This window comes from Triticum aestivum, chromosome 3A, assembly GCF_018294505.1.
Source record: "Triticum aestivum cultivar Chinese Spring chromosome 3A, IWGSC CS RefSeq v2.1, whole genome shotgun sequence".
NCBI lineage: Eukaryota > Viridiplantae > Streptophyta > Magnoliopsida > Poales > Poaceae > Triticum > Triticum aestivum.
The window spans coordinates 346,272,341-346,296,575 of NC_057800.1; positions in this window are offsets into that span (position 1 = coordinate 346,272,341).

Consider the following 24,235-nt stretch of genomic DNA (forward strand, 5'->3'; position numbering starts at 1 on the left):
AGTACATTCAATGTACTGACCTATATGGCTGCAACATCTCATGTTGCAGGAATCTTACGATGAGTAAGTGATACGTTAGGGTTACGATGTCTACACTCAACTTTTTCGTTGGTGTTGATGGGAACCCACAACCTTGTTGTTACTTCCGCTATTTGGATTGAGGTAATAGTATTTACATTACTTTATACATGTGATTTACCTCTGTTATAAATCCTCGAGTAATGTGCGTGTCAGCATACTGATCCAGGGATGACACTTAAGCACAGAGACTTGACCGTCTGAGGTCGGGTCGCTACAAGATGGTATCAGAGCACATGTTGACTGTAGGACGTGACCCCTAGAAACTAGCAAGCCCATAGGAAAGATTTTCTCTAAAACCTTTATTTTCAAAAGAGACCCCTTAACTCTCATCTTTTCTAAGCTATTTCCTCTCATCTCAAAGAGTTAGACCATACCCCTTTCCCCTTTTGACCACGCGAAGATTCGATTGATGAGACCACTCCAAGAAGTACAAGATATCGGACAACTAAGACCACTTCGGAATGAATAGGATTTTACCGTGCATTAGAGTAATGGAAACTACAACGGTTGGAGACTCCGAAGACTCGGAAAATTTGAAGGCTCTGAAGAATTCCCAGAGTGAAGTGACCTGGAAGGCTCTGATAGGATCCACTTAAGTTATTCTCGTACCCTTCTGAATTTCTTTACTGAAGAACCCCTCGCTTACATATTTTAGATGAAGAGCTTCACCCTAAACCAAAGCCAACACTACGAAGACTTTTCCTATGGTCCAGCCTTATGGAACTGGACAAACTATTGAAGCTGCCAATACCTGAGATCAAGGTGTGTCGGGGAAAGACCAGAACATGGAGCGTCATGACTCAAGTTTTTGGCCGTCAAGAAAATGCTAAGGCAGGAGATATCAACTATGGTATGATAGCTCATGGCAATGACAAGGACATAAACACGACTATCCATGATGTTATCGCCCACTTATGTTATTGTCACCGTGCTGAGTTAGCATGCATTTCTTCGGAAGGTTTGGATGACAAAGGGCTAATGGAGCACCTATTAGCAAAAGATGAAGTTTTAACCTTAGCTAGTGTATCACCGGGATCTGGAGTATTACATCAAGAAGTTTACGATGGACCTGCAGGAAGCTATATTTGACAAGGAGCATTTCATGAAGAACTCATGACCCAGAAGCTGAAAGTAGCCAATCGGGAGGAGCAAAACCTCGAGATACCGGAGATTCATCAGGAACTGAAGGACAGTAAGACCATGGTTCATGCCAAGGATGTTGAAACCTAGAAGTTTGGAACACAACTCCAGAATATTAAAGGAGGTCACGAGAGACTTCGCGTCAACAGAAATGATCTGGCAAAAGAACTTGAGAAGGACAAGCACGATCGGAAGAAGCCATCAGAACATGAACAAGACTGGAAGAGTTTGATAACTTTGAAGATTTATTGACCTTTAGAAGACCAAACCCCTGTTATATACCCACGTTAGATGCGACGATTATGAGCTGTTATTTGTTTGATGTTTTTACGACAACCACAAATGAAATATGTCTCTTCAAAAATATTATTTGTATTGTGTGTATCCCTCTCTATATCTCTTATCTCACCCCGAAACCCTGGACCCAATAGAGGATAAATGGAGATGAACTCATACTTTATGGACCGATGACTCAATTGGAGACAGATCGATGGATTCAGAACAGGGAAGATCACATGAAGAATAACCCTATAGCCAGAAAGGATATGACCCAGAATGCTCTTCAGTGCTTTGAAAGAGGTGCTGCTACTTGGTGGAGGATGTACCAAACCATCAATGGATGGCAAGGAGTAACCACTTGGGAAGAATTTAAGTTGACTCTGCTAAAGTCTCGTCTTGTGTCCCAGAAGTTGAAGCCTTATGGAAATGATGTGAAGAAACCTTGTGCATGCAAGCTTTGTGGAGAAATAGGACACAACCATAACAAAACACAAGGATGAATGCCCTCATTGTGAAGAAAGTGACCCAGATGAAGAATGCCCAACTAGGCAGATTACTTGTTTCTTGTGTGGAGGGACTACCCACTACCCTTCTTAGTGTCACATTTACCCCGTGGTTCAAAGAACCATCCAATAGAAGAAAGAAGCAATGAAAGGAGCCCTCATGGAAATTTTAGAAGAACAAGTGATGAAGGAAGAGGTGGAGGACACACCCAAAGCAGACCCAATTAAACCCTGCACCAAGTCATGCTATTCATGTGGAGAAGAAGGACACATCTCCCAAAATTTTCTGAATGGGGACCTAGTAGAATTCCCGATAGAAGAAGTAGAGTATGACCCACAGGAAATAGAAGCCCTGTTTGGAACGGAAAAATCCAGGAAGAGAAGTAGATTGGATTCCAGGAAAGACCTGAGTCATATCACCTGTTTCAGGTGCAAGGAGTCATGGCACTACTTCAGCGGTTGCCCAAAAAGGAAGCCGAGGACCCAAGGAGGCTTTGAAATCACAAGGAAACCTCAAGACTTGTCAGAAGTAACATGTTTCTGCTGTAATGAAGCAGTCCACTTTGCCAGAGATTGTCCCAAGGAGAAGGAGACTTGTGCTAAATAGTTGCGTTTGCAACAAAAGAAATATAGTAGTAGTGTGAACAATTCTTTTATATTGAGGTGTTGAGTTGAGGCATGTAATGGAAATGCAGGAGATTGTAAGAATTTGAGAATCAATAAAGTTAGCATCGTTGGTACTTATTTGGATTTTATGAGTAGTTACTCTATGAAGAAAGATTTTAAACATTTTCAAGGATATGAGAAGTATGGTCTATGGAAGATTTGTGCATTTGAAGTATGGTAGTACCCTGTGAGGGCACTTGACCCCTGGAAAAGATAATGATATTCCATGGAGTGGACTTCGGATAAAATAAGTACGAGTTTTATCTCGATATGTGGGGTATCCCAAGAGTATGAAGAGATGAAGTACTATTGGATATAGAGGAGGTATAATGTTGGTAATATGGAGCAATTGTAACTCTATGATGAGTCTGAGTAATCACGTATTAGTTTGGTACCAATAGAAGGAAGGGAGACAGTACAATTGGATGGATTTAAGAATGCCAGGAAGGTGGATGTTGGAATAATGACCAGCTACCCCCGAGGATGAGCTCAAGGTTTACAAGTGATGAGATGGGCCATAACCCACTGGCCCCAGGACCTGCCAAGAAGCAAGCACACTCTTACTGAAGGAAAAACCTTGGAATAAGTTACGACTTTACCAATAGACGATCTTATAGGAGTAACGCAAAAACACGAGAGTTGTGAAGGAACGATAGATGTTTGTTTGGCTTGCAGAATCCATGGATTTATCCGAACTTGGTTCGTCGACATAGAAATTCTGCAATGCTTGTGAGGATGACCGAGTGTTAGAATGCGAGATTTGCTAAACCATATACAAGGTAATGATTTGGGTGCAGGATGGATTGATCACCATACCGACTTACTCTTATTATTCGCTTTGCTATATGGGATGGTAAATCTGAGTGACTTACCCATAGTAGAGAGACGACGATATCAAAACCTTGTTTAAACCTTAGAATGGTATGACAATTTTTCTCCTTGTACAAGGCAGGTGTTGCCAATCGTAGGTCATATGGTGAGGTTCAACCCAGACCCATTTCCTATAGGAGAAACCATAAATTGATGACCACCATGAGATATCGATAGTTGTTTAGTATTTGCGCCAGACCTGTCAGATAAGAAGGCCCAGTCATAGAAGTACCGTACCAAGATGAAATGGACACAGGAATTGAGGAAAAAGATTATGCCACTACCAGAAGAGCCAGAGAAGGAATTATCCTGAAAATCTGAGAAGATCGACCCTGTCATCAATAAGGATGGAGTATATGAGTTTCGATGGAACTGTAACCATGTTCCTAAGGGTGGTAGCACCCCATACCCCCTGTGATGATTGATGGATCTTGAGAAGACCCCGAACCTAACCTATTTCTTGCTAGCCTCTCTAAATCTCGAGGGCGAGATTCATTTTAAGGGTGGTAGGTTTGTAACATCCCAAAATTCTAAATTTTGGAATGTTATATTAATTAAATAGTTTTGATTGATTGTTTGATTGTGGTATGTTTGCTTGTCTGAAATTGAGTGAAATTTGAAACATTTTTGAAAGTTGAATGAGAGGGAATAAAAGGACTTTCCCAAACTTTCATTTTTGCATCTCCATGAATTGAAATTCATTTCATTACAAAACCCTGGAGTGAAGATGATATGACTTCTTCCATTTAAATTAATGAAAAGAGTTTTGAAAAGATTTGAATTCCATTTGAAAAAAATCAAATTCAAAAACTTTAAGCAACTCAATGATTTTCATGAGAGAAGATAAAATGACTTCTTCAAACATATGAAATATGAGTTGTAAGTTTAAAAGAAATCAAATTTAAAGTCCCTTTGAAATTATTTTCAATTTGGAGTTATTTGGGTTTTATTCAAATTATTTTTCTCCAAAAATAAAATATATGGAAAATAGGGTAAAATGATTCCCGACGGTAGAAAATTGGAGAGAAATAAATTTGAAATCATTTTGGTATTTTTAAAAAGATCTTTACTGGGTTTTATTAGAGTTGTATCACTTTTTGCTTTATTTAAATTTTTGAGGAATTTATTTGACGCTAAAAATGTGAATGTTGTAGAAAATATTTTTCTGAAAATTTTGATATATTATATGCCTATAGTATTTTTATCTTATTTGATTTATTTTATTTGTCTGTAAAATTGTTTAAAAAACCTTCTTTCCCCGCCAACTGGGCCGACCCAGTTCCCAGCGAGGCCGCGGCCTAGCCTCGCACCGCCTTTCTTACCCGTGGCTGACCGGGACTCTCTCGGAGTCCGGCGCCGCCGCGCCTTGCCCCTCTCCCACGCCTCCCGAGGCCCCTGGCCTTTAAAAGCCGAGGCCGGCTTCCCCCCTCTCTCTACTCCCGCCGCTGCCGCATCCCGATCCGCAGCCGCTCGCCGCCTCCTTGCGCCGCCGCTGCCGCGCACCGTCGCCTCTCCGCTCGCTTGCGTCGTCGTCGCTCGCATGTGTGTCGTCCCGCGCCGCCACCGCCCGCGCCTCGCCGCTGCCAAACCATGCCTCGTCACCTCGTCGTCCGACGTTGAAGCCACCGCCGCCGTCTGCCTCGCCGCCGTCGACCCGAACCGTCATCCAAACCGGTAACCACCCCGGTTTATTTTCGGTTTAAAAAAACCCTAGATCGGGTTTTTATATAAAACCGGTTTTGTTTAGGTTTACTTATTTAGAGAACGTACATTGGTTAGGTTTAGAAAACGAGCGTTCGTTAGATAGGTTTTTCTTTTTCAGTTTAATTTTGGCCAGGGACCCATCCGTGAATATTTTATTTACAGATTAGCCCCTGGTTTTCAAACAAGCACACCTTTCCAACCGTTTGTCCAAATCCAACAAAACCAACACCACTTCTTCGTTATGATCTCCTCTATCCAGATAACCAACTTAAACAAATTTTTGAAAGTTTAAAATTTGTTTTCAAACAGATTTGAATTCAAACTTCTTTTGATCATAACTCGAGTTTTATAACTCCGATTCAGTTGATCCTTTTTGCTAATTGAAGCTCTTGACCTAGACTTTCGGATAAGACCAAATCCACCCAATTTTGGCAATGTTAGAAATTGTTTTCTTTTGCAAGAGTTAATTGCTTGTTTTCAAAGTTTTCCGAAGTCTTTTCTTCAATTCTTTTGCATGAGTGCTTATGTATGCAATTGCTTGCTCACGATAGATTGAACGGAGTGTGACGAGTAGAACTATCAGGAGTTATGAGTGTGAATCATCTTCATTAACAGTACAAGGCAAGTTCACACTTTGATCATACTTTTCATACCCAGTTTTTATGCATTAGTTTCAACCCTCAAACATTGCATGAGTAGGATTTGATAACATGTGGGTATTGGGAAGTAGTTGACGAGGTAGGAACCTATAGTCTTGCATTCAAACCCAGGGTGTTATTGCATTATGCTTGCACTACTTTGCTATGCTCGTAGACGTGGATTGGTATGTGAGATTCATGAAAGATGTGAGAGTTATTGTTAACTAAGGTTTAACTTAAGGTGGCTACTTTAATACACATCTGGGTGGATTGATTGGGGCACCCTGGAGCACCCAGCGGTTGTCCGGGCACCAGGAGAACCCAGTGCTTGCCCACAGGGATCCCGGAGTACCCGCTTGATCACCCGATGTAATGCTACCCTGTCTCAAAGGGATCATAAGATTATTCATGCTGGAAACTTCCGTGTGCAGCCACAAGCCATTATGGGCTCTGGCATAGTTGAGTAAGTTGTGGGAAACCTTTCCATGATGGGCTAGCAGATGTAGGGGATTGTAGGTGTACTAGCCTATCTATCGGTTAAGGGGACCTCTTCGGAAAGACTATGTCTCGGTCATCCGTTTCTCAAATATCATATAGTGTGAGAAATCCAACGGAGGAGATCGACTCTTGTGGGGAAAAGTGCGCAAACCTCTTCAGAGTGTACAAACCAATCATGATTAGTCGTGTCCTCGGTTATGGACATCTTGAGTATCTGGTACTTGAATTATTGATTTGATCTCATCACTTTACTTAATAAACTTGTTGGATTGTTACTGTTAACTTGGGATTGAGTTGGAGGAACCTTCTCAATAACTATCAACCAAGTTTGTAGCTATATAAAATATATTTCTTTGTTGTAGGGAAAAATTAGCTTTATGCAAATGTTAAACTTAGAGCCTCCACCAGCCAAATATGCATGTATTGGTAGCCATTATTCAGCATAGCTCTATAGTGTGAAATTGCCAGTACATTCAATGTACTGACCTACATGGCTGCAACATCTCATGTTGCAGGAATCTTACAACGAGTAAGTGATATGTTAGGGTTACGATGTCTACACTCAACTTTGTCGTTGGTGTTGATGGGAATCCACAACCTTGTTGTTACTTCCGCTATTTGGATTGAGGAAATAGTATTTACGTTACTGTATACATGTGATTTACCTCTGTTATAAATCCTCGAGTATGGTGTGTGTCAGCATACCGATCCAGGGATGACACTTAAGCACAGAGACTTGACCGTCTGATGTCGGGTCGCTACAAGGGGACTGTAGAGTTTAACTGCAATAAGCTAGCTTTGACTCCGTGGCTATCTGATACGTCTCCAACATATCTATAATTTTTTATTGTTCCATGTTGTTATATTATCATTCTTGGATGTTTTATAATCATTTTATATCATTTTTTGGTACTAACCTATTGACATAGTGCCAAGTGTCAGTTGCTGTTTTTTGCATGTTTTTACATCGCAGGTAATCAATACCAAATGAAGTCCAAACACAGTGAAACTTTTTGTGGATTTTTTTGGACCAGAAGACATCCAATGGGCCGAAGAAGCACCTTGGGGCTGCTCCGAGGGGAGCACAACCCACCAGGGCGCGCTTGGAGGCCCATGCATGCACTAGTGGGTTGTGCCCACCTCGAGTGCCCCCGGACCGCCTCTTTACTCTATAAATACCCCAATATTCCAAAAACCCTAGGGGAGTAGATGAAAATCAATTCCATCCATCGTAGAGTCCAGAATCACCATATCCAACCTAGACACCATCATGGAGGGGTTCACCACTTCCATTGGTGCCTCTCTGATGATGTGTGAGTAGTTCTTTGTAGACCTTTGGGTCCGTAGTTAGTAGCTAGATGGATTCCCCTCTCTCGTTTGAATCTCAATACAATGGTCTTTTGAAGATCCATATGATGTAACTCTTTTTTGCGGTGTGTTTGTTGGGATCCGATGAACTTTGAGTTTATGATCGGATCTATCTCTTTTTATCCACGAAAGATATTTGAGTTTCTTTGATCTCTTATATGCATGATTGCCTATAGCCTCGTATTTCTTCTCCGATATTTGGGTTTTGTTTGGCCAACTTGATCTATTTATCTTGCAATGGAAAGTGGTGCTTTGTAGTGGGTTTGATCTTACGGTGCTTGATCCCAGTGATAGAAGGGGAACCGACACGTATGTATCGTTGCTACTAAGGATAAAACAATGGGGTATATTTCTACATAAATAGATCTTGTCTACATCATGTCATCATTCTTATTGCATTACTCTGTTTCTCCATGAACTTAATACACTAGATGCATGCTGGATATCGGTCGATGTGTGGAGTAATAGTAGTAGATGCGGGTAGGACTCAGTCTACTAATCTTGGATGTGATGCATATATAATGATCATTGCCTAGATATCTTCATGATTATTTGAAGTTCTATCAATTGCCCAACAGTAATTTGTTTACCCACCGTTTGCTATTTCTCTCAAGAGAAGCCACTAGTAAAACCTACTGCCCCCGGGTCTCTTTCTCATATTATTTGCCTTCGCGATCTATTTTCTTTGCCTTTTATTTCTAGATCTATTAAACCAAAAGTACAAAAATACCTTTCTGCACTTTATTTTATTTGGTGTTCGATCTATCAATCAACTAAAATTTATTCCCGTTCGTTTGCCAATTTGTGGCACCGTTACCCGAAAGGGATTGACAACGCCTTTAATACATCGGGTTGTGATAACCCACAAGTATAGGGGATCACAACAGTTTTCGAGGGTAAAGTATTCAACCCAAATTTATTGATTTGACACAAGGGGAGCCAAAGAATACTCTCAAGTATTAGCAGCTGAGTTGTCAATTCAACCACACCTGGAAACTTAATATCTGCAGCAAAGTGTTTAGTAGCAAAGTAATATGATAGTAGTGATAATGGTAGCAAAAGGTAACAGTAGTAAAAGTAATGTTTTTGGTATTTTGTAGTGATGATAGCAATAGCAACGGAAAAGTAAATAAGCGAAGAACAATATATGGAAAGCTCGTAGGCAATGGATCAGTGATGGAGAATTATGCCGGATGCGGTTCATCATGTAACAGTCATAACCTAGGGTGACACAGAACTAGCTCCAGTTCATTGATATAATGTAGGCATGTATTCCGAACATAGTCATATGTGATTATGGAAAAGAACTTGCATGGCATCTTTTGTCCTACCCTCCAATGGCAGCGGGGTCCTTACGGAAACTAAGGGATATTAAGGCCTCCTTTTAATAGAGTACCGGAACAAAGCATTAACACATGGTGAATACATGAACTCCTCAAACTACGGTCATCACCGGTAAGTATCCCGATTATTGTCACTTCGGGGTTAACAGATCATAACACATAATAGGTGACTATAGACTTGCAAGATAGGATCAAGAACACTCATATATTGATGAAAACATAATAGGTTCAGATCTGAAATCATGGCACTCGGGCCCTAGTGACAAGCATTAAGCATAGAAAAGTCATAGCAGCATCAATCTCAGAACATAGTGGATACTAGGGATCAAACCCTAACAAAACTAACTCGATTACATGATAGATCCCATCCAACCCATCACCGTCAAGCAAGACTACGATGGAATTACTCACGCACGACGGTGAGCATCATGAAATTGGTGATGGAGGATGGTTGATGATGACGATGGCGACGGATTCCCCTCTCCGGAGCCCCGAACGGACTCCAGATCAGCCCTCCCGAGAGGTTTTAGGGCTTGGCGGCGGCTCCATATCATAAAACGCGATGATTTCTTCTCTCTGATTTTTTTCTCCCTGAAACACAATATATGGAGTTGGAGTTGGAGTCGGAGAGGCAATAGGGGGCCCACGAGGTAGGGGGAGCGCCCCCACCCTCGTGGAGAGGTGGTGGGCCCCCTGGCCATCATCTTTTGTAGGTATTTTTCATATTTTATTAAAAGTAGCTCCGTGAAGTTTCAGGTCATTCCGAGAACATTTGTTTCTGCACATAAATAACACCATGGCAATTCTGCTGAAAACAGCGTCAGTCCGGGTTAGTTCCATTCAAATCATGCAAGTTAGAGTCCAGGGCAAAAGTGTTTGGAATAGTAGATACATTGCAGACGTATCAACTCCCCCAAGTTTAAACCTTTGCTTGTCCTCAAGCAATTCAGTTGACAAACTGAAAGTGATAAAGAAAAACTTTTACAAACTCTGTTTGCTCTTGTTGTTGTAAATATGTAAAGCCAGCATTCAAGTTTTCAGCAAAGATTATAACTAACCACATTTGCAATAACGCTCAGGTCTCAAGTTTACTCATATCAATAGCATAATCAACTAGAGAGCCATAATAATAAATCTCGGATGACAACACTTTCTCAAAACAATCATAAAATGATATAACAAGATGGTATCTCGCTAGCCCTTTCTGAGACCGCAAAACATAAATGCAGAGCACCTTTAAAGACCAAGGACTGACTAGACATTGTAATTCATGGTAAAAGAGATCCAGTCAAGTCATACTCAATGTAAACTAACAGTAATGAATGCAAATGACAGCGGTGCTCTCCAACTGGTGCTTTTTAATAAGAAGATGATGACTCAGCATAAAAGTAAATAGATAGGCCCTTCACAGAGGGAAGAAGGGATTTGTAGAGGTTCCAGAGCTCGGTTTTGAAACAGAGGTGAATAATATTTTGAGCGGTATAATTTCATTGTCAACATAACAACCAAGAGATGGCGGTATCTTCCATGCTACACACATTATAGGCGGTTCCCAAACAGAATGGTAAAGTTTATACTCCCCCTTCCACCAACAAGCATCAATCCAGGGCTTGCTCGAAACAACGAGTGCCTCCAACTAACAAGAGTCCCAGGGGGAGTTTTGTTTGCAATTATTTTGATTTATTTTGCATAAAGCATGGGACTGGGCATCCCGGTGACCAGCCATTTATCTCGTGAGTGAGGAGCGGAGTCCACTCCTCTTGAGAATAACCCGCCTAACATGGAAGATACAGACAACCCTAGTTGATACATGAGCTATTCGAGCATACAAAATAGAATATTTAGTTGAAGGTTTAGAGTTTGGCACATACAAATTTACTTGGAACGGCAGGTAGATACATTATATAGGTAGGTACGATGGACTCATATGGAATAACTTTGGGGTTTATGGAGTTTGGATGCACAAGCAGTATTCCCGCTTAGTACAGGTGAAGGCTAGCAAAAGACTGGGAAGCGACCAGCTAGAGAGCGACAACAGTCATGAACATGCATTAAAATTAATCAACACTGAATGCAAGCATGAGTAGGATATAATCCACCATGAACATAAATATCGTGAAGGCTATGTTGATTTTGTTTCAACTACATGCGTGAACATGCGCCAAGTCAAGTCACTTAAATCATTCAGAGGAGGATACCACCCTATCATACCACATCATAACCATCTCAATAGCATGTTGGCACGCAAGGTAAACCATTATAACTCATAGCTAATCAAGCATGGCACAAGAAACTATGATCTCTAGTTGTCATTGCAAACATGTTTATTCATAATAGGTTGAATCAGGAACGATGAACTAATCATATTTACAAAAACAAAAGAGGTCGAGTTCATACCAGCTTTTCTCATCCCAGCCAATCCATCATATATCATCATACTTGCCTTTCACTTGCATGACCGAATGATGTGAACAATAATAATAGTGCACGTGCATTGGACTAAGCTGGAATCTACAAGCATTCAATAAACGGGAGAAGACAAGGCAATATGCAAGCATTCAATAAACGGGAGAAGACAAGGCAATATGGGCTCTTTTGTCAGTTCAACAATAATGCATATAAGAGCCATTTCAACAATTTAATTATGGTCTTCTCCTATCGACCCCCAAAGAAAAGAAAAAGAAATAAAACTATTTACACAGGAAAGCTCCCAACAAGCAAAAGAAGAACATGAAATATTTTTGGGTTTTATTTTTAATTACTACTACAAGCATGGAAATTAAACTGATTAAAAGCTACAACTAATTTTTTTGGTTTTTCTTAATGTTTATTAAACACACAAGAAGAAAGCATAAAAAGGAAATTAAACTAGCATGGATGATACAATGAAAAAGTATGATCACCGATATCTAGCAATGAGTGTGTGAACATAAATGTAATGTCGGTGGGAAATACGTACTCCCCCAAGCTTAGGCTTTTGGCCTAAGTTGGTCTATGGCCATGGCTGGCCTGGATGATATCCATAATAGTAGTTGGGGTCGTACTGAGAAGAAGAAGAGGAAGACTCCGATTGCCACTGGCTGACAATCATCTCCGGATCCCACTGGTAATTAGACTGTCGTGAAGGATCAACTTGTGGTTCCGGCTCTGGCTCCTCGGCTGGTGCAGGGTTCCGGTAGGCATGAATAGCCTTCAACGGAACAAGGTACGTGCCTGAAGATAAATCAAACAAAGAAGGAGCAGGCAGGGTGATAGTCTCAGGATGATGTTTATTAAAGAACAATTGGTATTTAAGCTCTCCTTCCCTATTCTTGACAATAAAATCATGTGCCACCATACTTTTATAATCTAAATAAACATGAGGCAGCACCTTTTCTTCCTTCTCAAAATGCCTAGTAGGTATGTTAAAATGTGCAGCTAGGCGTGAAGCATAGATGCCTCCAAAGATGGGGCCCTTGGTACGGTTCAGACTTAACCGTTTAGCAATAATGCCGCCCATACTAAAAGTGTTATCACTGTATAAACCGTGGAGCAGAATAATAATATCAGGGATACTAAGGTTTCCACAATTTCCGCGACCAATTAAGCAACGACTAGCAAATAATGCAAAATAACGTAAAACAGGAAAATGTATGCTAGTGATTCGTGCATCGGAAACCTTCCTTGTTTCCCCTACAGTGATAGTATCAATAAACCCCTCCACATCATTGTGATGTGGTTCTTCTGTCTTGCCCTCAAAAGGGACTAAACAAATCCGACAGAAATCATAAAGTGACATCTCCTTATGCTCATCATATAAATGAAACTCCACCGTAGGTGGCGAGTTCCTAGAATGGAAATGAAAATTTTGCACAAAGTTATTTGTGAGTAAGAGATACTAATCGCATTGGTCGTGGAGGAAAGCGGTGAGGCCTGCATTCTTAGCCATTTCATGAAAATCTTCATAAATAGCGGCTGCTCTCAAGAAATCATCGGAAGGCCATTCACACGCCCGAACCTCCGCGGTGCGAGGAAGATTATACTTAGGCTTCGGTGCCTTTTCCTTCGAGCTTTGGCTCGATGAGCCCCTCAAAAGTCTCCTCATCATTTTCTGAAAAATTCTGAAATTTTTAGTAACTTGAAAATAAAAGTAAACCAAACTCAATAATATTGATAGCAACTACTCCTACAAGTGCCTAGGGCCTATATCATGCATCAAGACTACTTTTGACCATATAAATTTGACATGCAAGCTCAAGAATAGGGTCACCTAAGTAGCAAAAAATTGCAATGAATAAAGCAGTAGAACAAAAACTAATTGGACCAATGGAGGAGTCACATACCAAGGAACAATCTCCCCAAGCAGTTTTGTGAGAGGTGCTTTGAGCAAGGAGATCAAAAATGGCAGCAAAGTGAGTTTGAACTCGTGCTTGAGGTGGATATTTGTGTTTGGGGGAGGAAGAAGGAGTGTGTGGGTGAAAGAGTAAGTGAGGAGGGCCATTGTGGGTCCACAAGGTAGGGGGGTGCGCCCTCCACCCTCGTGGGCAGGTGGTTGACCCCCCTGCTGTGTTCTTAGTGCCAAATATTCTCAAATATTCTAGAAAAAATCATATTTAAATTTCAGGGCATTTGGAGAACTTTTATTTTCGAGGTATTTTTATATTGCACGGATAATCAGATAACAGACAGAAAAATATTTATTTTTATTTTATTTAATATAAATAACAGAAAGTGGAAGTGGGGTACAGAAGGTTGTGCCTTCTAGTTTCATCCATCTCATGTTCATCAAAAGGAATCCACTAACAAGGTTGATCAAGTCTTGTTAACGAACTCATTCCGAATAACATGGAACCGGAGAAATTTCGAATAAGACTATGTTACCTCAACGGGGATATGCACATCCCCAATAATAAGAATATCATATTTCTTCTTGACAGTAGGAAGAGGAAATTCAAAACCTCCAAATATAATCGATGGAATTTTTCCAATAGAATTGATACTATGGACTTGAGGTTGTTTCCTCAAAAAGTGTACTGTATGCTCATTACCATTAACATGAAAAGTGACAATGCCTTTAGTGCAATCAATAACAGCCCCTGCAGTATTCAAAAGGGGTCTTCCAAGAATAATAGACATACTATCGTACTCGGGAATATCAAGAATAACGAAGTCCGTTAAAATAGTAACATTTGCAACTACAATAGGCACATCCTCACAAATACCGACAGGTATAGCAGTTGATTTATCAGCCATTTGCAAAGATATTTCAGTAGGTGTCAACTTATTCAAATCAAGTCTACGATATAAAGAGAGAGGCATAACACTAACACCGGCTCCAAGATCACATAAAGCAGTTTTAACATGGTTTATTTTAATGGAGCATGGTATAGTTGGTACATCGGGATCTCCAAGTTTCTTTGGTATTCCACCCTTAAAAGTATAATTAGCAAGCATGGTGGAAATTTCAGCTTCCAGTATCTTTCTTTTATTTGTAATAATATATTTCACGTACTTAGCATAAGGATTGGTTTTGAGCATATCAGTTAATCGCATACGCAAAAAGATAGGTCTAATCATTTCGGCAAAGCGCTCAAAATCCTCATCATCCTTTTTCTTGGATGGTTTGGGAGGAAAAGGCATGGGTTTCTGAACCCAAGGCTCTCTTTCTTTACCATGTTTCCTAGCAACAAAGTCTTTCTTATCATAACATTGATTCTTTGATTGTGGGTTATCAAGATCAACAGCAGGTTCAATTTCTATATCATTATCATTACTAGGTTGAGCATCATCATGAACATTATCATTAACATTACCACTAGTTTCAGGTTCATTACCAGATTGTGTTTCAGCATCAGAAATAGAAATATCATTTGGATTCTCAGGTGTTTCAACAATAGGTTCACTAGAAGCATGCAAAGTCCTATCATTTTTCTTTTTCTTCCTTTTAGAAGAACTAGGTACATCTATATTATTTCTCTGAGAATGTTGCTCAATTCTCTTAGGATGGCCTTCAGGATACAAAGGTTCCTGAGTCATTCTACCAGTTCTAGTAGCCACTCTAACAGCATTATCATTATTCTTATTATTCAATTCACTGAGCAAGTCATTTTGACCTTTAAGTACTTGTTCTACTTGAGTGGTAACCATAGAAGCATGTTTACTACTCCCTCTGTTCCTAAATATAGGGTGTATAGTTTTTGGCACAGAAATTAAAGAATGCACGTGGAGTGAAAATTTCACAATTTTTGGGCGAGATTACACCTGACTAATTGACTTGAGAAAATAGAGGAGCTTGCCTAATGTAAGTATGTAATCAAATCTCTAAGAAAAATATCCAAATGAGTGGTGCAACGCAAGGCACCTTATATTTCATATTTTTTCTCAAAAATCTATACACATTATATCAAGGAACGGAGGGAGTAATAAGTTTAAGTTCACCTTTGACATTAGCCATATAATCACCCAAGTGTTCAAGCATATTTGAATTGTATTTCAATTGTCTACCAAAATAAGCATTAAAATCTTCTTGCTTAGCCATAAATTTATCAAACTCATCTAAGCATGGGCTAACAAACTTAGTAAATGGGATTTCAGCTTTATCATATATAGAGAGAGAGAATTTACCTTTACTACCTGTGTCGGGTTATCAAGACCATGAGTTTCTTCAATAGGAGAAGGATTTGGATTATATGTTTCTTCAACAGGCGGTAAATTAAGACCATGTATTTCTTCAATAGGAGGTAAATTCTTAACATCTTCAGCTTTAATACCTTTTTCTTTCATAGATTTATTTGCCTCTTACATATCTTCAGGACTGAGAAATAGAATACCCCTCTTCTTCGGAGTTGGTTTAGGAATAGGCTCAGGAATTGGCTCCGGAGGTGTCCAATTACTTTCATTTGTCAACATATTGTTCAATAGAATTTCAGTTTCATCCGGTGTCCTTTCCCTGAAAACAGAACCATCACAACTATCCAGGTAATCTCTGGAAGCATCGGTTAGTCCATTAGAAAAGATATCAAGTATTTCATTTTTCTTAAGAGGATGATCAGGCAAAGCATTCAGTAATTGGAGAAGCCTCCCCCAAGCTTGTGGGAGACTCTCTTCTTCAATTTGCACAAAATTATATATATCCCTTAAAGCAGCTTGTTTCTTATGAGCAGGGAAGTATTTAGCAGAGAAGTAATAAATCATATCCTGGGGACTACGCACACAACCAGGATCAAGAGAATTAAACCATATCTTAGCATCACCCTTTAATGAGAACGGAAATATTTTAAGGATGTAAAAGTAACGAGTTCTCTCATCTTTAGTGAACAGGGTGGCTATATCATTCAACTTAGTAAGATGTGCCACAACAATTCCAGATTCATAACCATGAAAAGGATCAGATTCAACCAAAGTAATTATATCAGGATCAACAGAGAATTCATAATCCTTATCGGTAACACAGATAGGTGAAGTAGCAAAAGCAGGGTCAGGTTTCATTCTAGCATTTAGAGATTGCTTACTCCATTTAGCTAATAACCTTTTGAGTTCATTTCTATTTTTGCAAGCTAAAATAGTGAAAGAAGCTTCTTGATCAAAAACATAACCCTTAGGAATAACAAGTGATTCTTCATCATCACTTTCATCAGTATCATCAGATTCAATATTTTCAATTTGTCTAGCCCTAGCAATTTGTTCATCAAGGAAATCACTAAGTGGCACAGTAGTATCAGGCATAGAGGTAGTTTCATCATAAGTATCATGCATAGCAGAAGTGGCATCATCAATAACATGCGACATATCAGAACGAATAGCAGAAGCAGGTGTAGGTGTCGCAAGCTTACTCATAACAGAAGGTGAATCAAGTGCAGAGCTAGATGGCAGTTCCTTACCTCCCCTCGTAGTTGAGGGATAGATCTTGGTTTTTGGATCTCTCAAGTTCTTCATAATGATAAGCAGATATATATCCCAAGTGACTCAAAGAATAGAGCTATGCTCCTCAGCAACGGCGCCAGAAAATAGTCTTGATAACCCACATGTATAGGGGATCGCAACAGTTTTCGAGGGTAAAGTATTCAACCCAAATTTATTGATTTGACACAAGGGGAGCCAAAGAATACTCTCAAGTATTAGCAGCTGAGTTGTCAATTCAACCACACCTGGAAACTTAATATCTGCAGCAAAGTGTTTAGTAGCAAAGTAATATGATAGTAGTGATAACGGTAGCAAAAGGTAATGGTAGTAAAAGTAATGTTTTTGGTATTTTGTAGTGATGATAGTAATAGCAACGGAAAAGTAAATAAGCGAAGAACAATATATGGAAAGCTCGTAGGCAATGGATCAGTGATGGAGAATTATGCCGGATGCGGTTCATCATGTAACAGTCATAACCTAGGGTGACACAGAACTAGCTCCAGTTCATTGATATAATGTAGGCATGTATTCTGAACATAGTCATACGTGCTTATGAAAAAGAACTTGCATGACATATTTTGTCCTACCCTCCCGTGGCAGCGGGGTCCTTATGGAAACTAAGGGATATTAAGGCCTCCTTTTAATATAGTACCAGAAGAAAGCATTAACACATGGTGAATACATGAACTCCTCAAACTACGGTCATCACCGGTAAGTATCCCGATTATTGTCACTTCGGGGTTAACGGATCATAACACATAATAGGTGACTATAGACTTGCAAGATAGGATCAAGAACACCCATATATTGATGAAAACATAATAGGTTCAGATCTGAAATCATGGCACTCGGGCCCTAGTGAAGAGCATTAAGCATAGCAAAGTCATAGCAACATCAATCTCAGAACATAGTGGATACTAGGGATCAAACCCTAACAAAACTAACTCGATTACATGATAGATCCCATCCAACCCATCACCGTCCAGCAAGCCTACGATGGAATTACTCACGCACGGAGGTGAGCATCATGAAATTGGTGATGGAGGATGGTTGATGATGACGATGGCGATAGATTCCCCTCTCCGAAGCCCCGAACGGACTCCAGATCAGCCCTCCCGAGAGGTTTTAGGGCTTGGCGGCGGCTCCATATCGTAAAATGCGATGATTTCTTCTCTCTGTTTTTTTCTCCCCGAAACACAATATATGGAGTTGGAGTTGGAATCGGAGAGGCAACAGGGGGCCCACGAGGTAGGGGTCACACTCTAGGGGGCAGGCGTGCCCCCCACCCTCGTGGAGAGGTGGTGGGCCCCCTGGCCTTCATCTTTTGCAGGTATTTTTCATATTTTCTGAAAAGTAGCTCCGTGAAGTTTCAGGTCATTCCGAGAACGTTTGTTTCTGCACATAAATAACAACGTGGTAATTCTGTTGAAAACAGCGTCAGTCCAGGTTAGTTCCATTCAAATCATGCAAGTTAGAGTCCAAAACAAGGGCAAAAGTGTTTGGAAAAGTAGATACGTTGGAGACGTATCAGGTTGCGAGTATTTGTTATTTTTGTGCAGGTGTTCTTTATGTATTGTTGCTTGGTTCTCCTACTAGTTCGATAACCTTGGTCTCATCACTGAGGGATATACCTACCATCGTTGTGCTGCATCATCCCTACCTCTTTGGGAAAATACCGACGTAGCTTCAAGCCGCATCAAAAGGAATTTCTAGCGCCGTTGTCAGGGAGGATCAAGTCAAGATAGTCTCCCGTCAACGTGCCAATTTCTGGCGCCGTTGGCGCAGAGGATCATCTACATATACCAGGTTCCTAATCACAAATCTCATCTCGTCGCAATTTACATTTTTTGCCATTTGCCTCTCGTTTTCCTCTCCCCCACTTCACAAAAATTTGCCATTTTATTTGCCCTCTTTTTTATTCGCCGTTTTCTTGCTAGATCTGTTTTTGAGTGCAATCTTGTTGCGTAGTCATCATGACTCAAGAGAACACCAATTTGTGTGATTTCTCAAATACTAACAACAATGATTTTATTGGCACTCCGATTGCTCCTCCCGCCACTAGTGCAGAGTCTTGTGATATTAATACTACTTTGCTGAATAGGAAGATCAATTTTCCGGTACTCCTAATGAAGATGGCATGTCCCATCTTAATACCTTCATGGAATTATACGATATGCAAAATAAAAAATATGTGGACAATGATGTTGTGAAGATGAAATTATTTATATTTTCTTTGCATGATTTTGCAAAAAATTGGTTCTCTTCTTTGACTCGCAATAGTATCGATTCTTGGAATAAGTGCAAAGATGCTTTTATCACTAAGCATTTTCCACCCACAAAAATTATTTCCCTTACAACCCAGATCATGAATTGCAAGCAACTTGAACATGAGCATGTTGCACAATCTTGGGAAAGGATGAAAATGATGCTAGGGAATTGCCCAACTCATGGGTTAAATGCGGGATTGAATTTTGTTTCTTGTAATCTTTTAGATTCTGCCGCGGGTGGTACTTTTATGGATATTACTTTGGGTGAAGCCACCAAATTGCATGATAATATTATGGCAAAGTATTCACAATGGCATAACGAAATAGCTCCTACTAGTAAAAAAGTTAATTCGGTTGAAGAATTTTCTTCTTTGAGTGAAAAAGTTGATGCTCTTATGAAATTAGTTGATAGTAAAAGTTCTCCTATTGATTTCAATGATATTCCTTTGTCTACTATGATTGAGAAAAATAGTGATGCCGTCGATGTGAACTTTATCTCGCGAAATAATTTTAATAACAATGCTTATAGAGGTAATTTTAATCATAGGCCTTTTCCTAGTAGTTCCTCTAATAATTATGGTAATTACTATGGAAATGATTCTTGTAATAATACTAATAGGAACACCTCTGATCTTGATAATAATATTAAAGAATTTATCAACACACAAAAGTTTTTCAACACTACCATAGAAGAAAAGTTGAATAAGATTGATGATTTGTCTAGAAGTGCTGATAGAATTTTGATGTAGAAAATCTCAAGATGAAAATTTTTGTCCCTAAAGTTGAGTAATCAATTAAATCTCTTTATGTTTCTATTGATGCAAGTAAGAAAAGAACCTCTATGCTTAGAGATAAAAGAGAATTTTTAGAAAAAGCGTTTTCTAGTGATTACTTACATAAAAGTGATGAAGATCTTAAAATGATTGGTGTTTCTTCTATTTATTCCTTGTTTAGTAAAGTTAAGATTGATGAAAAAGGGACTAGAGAAGAGTCAACTTTAGTTAGAAGGCGTCCCGGTAATTCGGAGGGTAAAAATCTTGTTGAGAAAATTGATAAAAGTGGGTTTGAAGAGGTCAAAACTTTAACTACTGATGTACCCACTCTTTTGGATTACAGAGACTTTAATTATCATAGTTGCACTTTGATTGATTATATTTCTTTGTTGCAATCCATGATAAATTCACCCCATGTTTATGAACAAAATAAAGCTTTTACTAAACATATTGTTGATGTTATGATGAAAGCCTTAGAAGAAAAGTTGGAATTAGAAGTTTCAATTCCTAGAAAATTGCATGATGAATGAGAACCTACTATCAAATTCAAGATTAAAAATTATGGGCGTTTTGCTTTAAGTGACTTGGGTGCTAGTGTTTCTACAATTCCGAAATCTTTATGTGATGTGCTTCGTCTTACCGATATTGAAGAATGTTCTTTAAATTTGCACTTGGAAGATTCTACTATTAAAAAGCCTATGTGAAGAATTAATGATGTTCTTATTCTTGCAAATAGTAATTATGTTCTCATAGATTTTATTGTTCTTTATATTGATTGCAACCCTTCCTGTCCAATTATTCTTGGTAGATCGTTTTTGCGCACTATCGGTGTCGTGATTGATATGAAAGAAGGAAATATTAAATTCCAATTGCACTAAGGAAGGGAATGTAACACTTCCCTAGAACAAGAATTAGTCCACCATATGAATAAATCATGATTGCATCCTATGGATCTCAAACCAAAGATGACAAAACTTAGATCCTTGCTTTATGCCTAGCTAGGGCCATAAAACGATAGCGCTTGTTGGGAGGCAACCTAATGAGTAAAATTTATATTTTCTTTTTGATTTTTGTTCTTGAGTGTTAGCACAATTATGATACTATTATGATTGTGTTTTTTATGTTTTAATTAGTTTTTGTGACAAGTAAATCCTTTAGGATCTTCTTGGTGATAGTTGTTTGATGTTGCTGAAAAACAGAAACTTTTGCGCTCACGAAAACCATTCTCATTTCTAACCAGAGAGCGAAAAAATACCAATTCTTTTTGCAGAAGGTTAATATACAAATTTACCAGGTCTTCCTATTTTTCAGAGTTATTGGAGTCATATAAGTATTCTAAATATCTAGATTGCTACAGACTGTTCTGTTTTTGATAGATTCTATTTTCTTTGCATTGTGTGATTGTTCTGATGATTCTATGGTTTTCTTTGATGAGTTTTTGCCATAGAAAAGTTGGAATGCATTAGATATAATGCAAGAATAAAATATGAATTGGTTTTGTACAACACTTATAGTAATGATTTGTTTCCTTATACTAAGAATCTCACAAAGGTCTTGTTTAGTTTTGTGTGATTGAAGTTTTCAAGTTTTGGGTTATCTTAAGATGGATGAAGGAATAAGGAGAAAGAAGAGCCTAAGCTTGGGGATGCCCCGGCATCCCAAGCTATTATCCAAAGAGAGCAAGCAACTAAGCTTGGGGATGCCCCGAGTGGCATCCCCTCTTTGTTCTAACGACCATCGGTATTTTACTCGAAGCTATATTTTTATTCGTCACATACTATGTGTTTTGCTTGGAGTGTCTTGTATGATATGAGTATTTGCTTGTTTTGTGTTTTTACTCTTGATTCCTTGCTGGACACACCTATTTGATAGAGCTAGAATTATGTCGTGACTTTTTATAATTGCTCTCTATGCTTCACTTCAATTTTTATGAGCTATGGACTTGCTCTAGTGCTTCACTTATATATTTTTGAGCACGGTGTGCTTTAGTATTTTTGAAGAAATGCTCTCTTGCTTCACTTTGATTTATTTGAGAGTTAGTAAAATTTTCAAGAAATTCTCTCTTGCTTCACTTAAATTAATTTGAGAGAAAGAAAAAATTATGCTCATGATCTTCACTTTTATTTGTTTGAGCTTGTCAAAAGCAACACATGAAAATTAGTCCCAAAGTGATAGATATCCAAGAAGGATATAATAAAAACTTTCATGAAGTTAATTGGACAAAATAAACTTGATTCCTTGTAATAGTTTTGAGATATGATGATGTGATATGTGAGTCATCCTGATGAGTAATTATGCTTTAGTAAGAATATTGGTGTTAAGGTTTGTGATTCCCTATGCAAGCACGAAAGTTAATAATTATGCAATGAAATTATATCCTACTTTTGGTGCATTATTCGGTATTAATTATGCTTAATGCTCGCTTATGAGATATTCATTTCTTGGTTGGTCGCTTCTCAATCTTTTGCTAGCCTTCATTTTGCACTAAGTATGATCACTACTTGTGCATCCAAAATCCTTTAAACCAGTTTTGCCACATGAGTCCACTATACCTACCTATATGCGGTATTATTTTGCCCTTATAAGCAAATTTGTATGTGCCATCTCTAATATTCAAAATAAATTTCTCTTTTGTGTGCTCGTACTTCTCGCGAGGCGGTGATGGGTGGCTAATTTTTTCCATGCTAGATGTGTTATTCTCACGATGAGTGTTTATTCACTTGTCATTGCACGAGAGTAAGGCAAAGATACTAGGGATGCCCAGTCCCAAAATGAAAAATGAATTTACTTTATGTTGTCAAATAATAAATTCCTTGGAAAGTGTTGGTATGGAAGGCACCCATGGATATGCTTTGCCATGGAAAGTGAAAGTATGGTGGAAAAAGGAACAAACTTTAATTTCTGTTTGAGAACCGCCTATGACATATCTAGCATGGAAAGTGTTGGGAACTCTAAGTCGTTTTTGTTGGTGGGAAAAGTATGCCTCTCAAAATGTTTTTATCTCTAAATTTTTGCTTTGAGCTCTGGCACCTCTACAAATCCCTACTTCCCTCCACGAAGGGCCTTTCTTTTACTTTATGCCATTTTTATTTTGGAATTTGAGTCTCCATCTTATCTTATAAAGCACCAACTAAGGGGTACTATGATCATACTTAAGCATTGGGTGTACTTAATATGCGAGTGTGTTTCATGAATGGATCAATGGATTGAGCATGATGGGCTAGGGATAGCTTATTTTAGCGTTGATATTTTCAAAGACTTGGTTGCTTGTGGATATGCTTGAGTATTTAAGTTATCATGTCAAAACTAGACTATTGCTTTGAACAATATAAAATTCCAAATGTCCAAGCTATAAAGAAAAGAATATGAGATGACATGTTAGGCATCATTCCACATAAAAAATTCTGTTTTTATCATTTACCTACTCGAGGACGAGCAGGAATTAAGCTTGGGGATGTTGATACGTCTTCAACGTATCTATAATTTTTGATTGTTCCATGCTGTTATATTATCATTCTTGTATGTTTTATAATCATTTTATAGTCATTTTATATCATTTTTTGGTACTAACCTATTGACATAGTGCCAAGTGCCAGTTGCTGTTTTTGCATGTTTTTACATCGCAGGTAATCAATACCAAACGGAGTCCAAACGCAGCGAAACTTTTTGTGGATTTTTTTGGACCAGAAAACATCCAATGGGTTGAAGAAGCACCTTGGGGCTGCTCCGAGGGGAGCACAACCCACCAGGGCGCGCTTGGAGGCCCAGGCGCGCACTACTGGGTTGTGCCCTGATGTCTACTACACAACCTTCTTCTTGTAGACGTTGTTGGGCCTCCAAGTGCAGAGGTTTGTAGGACAGTAGCAAATTTCCCTAAAGTGGATGACCTAAGGTTTATCAATCCATAAGAGGCGTAGGATGAAGATGGTCTCTCTCAAGCAACCCTGCAACCAAATAACAAAGAGTCTTTTGTGTCCCCAACACACCCAATACAATGGTAAATTGTATAGGTGCATTAGTTCGGCGAAGAGATGGTGATACAAGTGCGATATGGATAGTAGATAAAGGTATTTGTAATCTGAAATTGTAAAAACAGCAAGGTAGCAAGTGATAAAAGTGAGCATAAACGGTATTGCAATGATAGGAAACAAGGCCTAGGGTTCATACTTTCACTAGTGTAAGTTCCTTCAACAATACTAATATAATTGGATCACATAACTATCC